Consider the following 1,582-nt stretch of genomic DNA (forward strand, 5'->3'; position numbering starts at 1 on the left):
GCCTTTTCCACGCACTCGTATTGAAATATGCGTTACAATGTAAGTCGGGACACACAGGTTTCAGTTGCCTTTGATGTTTTGTTGTGATGGGGGTTTTGGAAGAGGGAGGGGAGAAGGGGGTAGGGTAGTAAGAGGGAGAATGGACGGGGGTATAGAGTGGTAGGGGGGTGCTAGTGAGTTTTTTGTTTTGTTTTGTTTTTTAACAATGAACTTCAATCAATGGATATTGATATTTTAGGTTGGATTGAATATGAATGCTGAAAAGAAATTATTTTTGGGGTGATTTAGTTAATAGAATTTATAATGTAATGAAAGAATAAAATTATAAAGAAAATGAGGGATTATTAGTGCAAAAATAGAAAAGAAGAGACGTTTATATATGGATTGTGTATATGGATTGTGAAAAAAAAATGTACGAGAGTGTATCAAAATGTATTAAATCGATGTTAAGTTTTGGCATAAATTTTGTATCAATTGACGGAAATGATTATGAAATTGGTCCAGAGAATTTTGTATAAATCTGTTTGTATATTGTGTTTCCCACTGATGAAGAATAAAATATTCTTTAAAGCAAAAAAATAATAATAATAACAAAATGTCATTTCTATATCATTTTCGGAAGACATAAAGTTCAAGTCACGCCTAATCGTTCTGTACTATGCTAATTACCCAGGCCATCATGCATACTTCATTATTGAAAACGATATTGAAGACGGTGTTAGATGATATTAACAGTATGCTATTCATATACAGAGATACATATGGTCATTTCACATCATTCAAGCTTAAAATTAGTTTCTTAACTATTTTATGTGTGTCCAATACATTGACACAGACTTTCCACACTGTGATATAGGTTTCACTATAAGTAAAGTTATACGCTTATCTCTGAAAGCGACATCGAACTTTACCATATACATGTATATCACTCAGATGATATAAATAGCAACATTGGGCTTTTATCCATTCTTATTTGAATAGAGGCGGTTTCAGGTGATTGAGTGAAATATTGAACATTAGGATTACTACAAAGTAGTGTAATCACTGAGTAGCTTTAACTTTTACTGAGTTGACGATTCTGTTCGAGACAGCGAAATACGTACTGACCGTGAAACATCCACCAACCTCTTGCATCATACCAGGATCTAAAGAGTACAGCAATTTATCTAAAATTCTTTTTTAAAGGACACCTGATAAAGTGAGTCAGTTATATAATTTACAGTTAATAATAAGGGAACCTTCCGAACTGCAAGGTATGTTGATGTGTATTTGTGACCCTGCACCACAAAACTAACAAAAAGTCACCAGACATGACATTTCAGTTAAGAGCATATTCTGAAAGAGCGGACTTTTAGCTTTAAAATGATGTATAACTCTAACCAATTTGACTCTCCAAACCTGTCTAAATATTGGAACGAATACACACACTCAGGAAAAGTGTGAACTGAGAAAAGAGGCTCTGAATTACAGTGTCTATTCAAGCGCTTTTAAAATCTTTACCAAGCCGTGCTAGCTGTGCAATGAATGGGACAAAAACAGGATGTAAACCACAGGAGTAACAATAATGAAGGGATTATCAGAT

This window comes from Diadema antillarum, unplaced genomic scaffold (assembly GCF_040938485.1).
Source record: "Diadema antillarum isolate AM-2024a unplaced genomic scaffold, OU_Dant_1.0 seq00001299_RagTag, whole genome shotgun sequence".
NCBI classification, from domain to species: Eukaryota; Metazoa; Echinodermata; class Echinoidea; order Diadematoida; family Diadematidae; genus Diadema; species Diadema antillarum.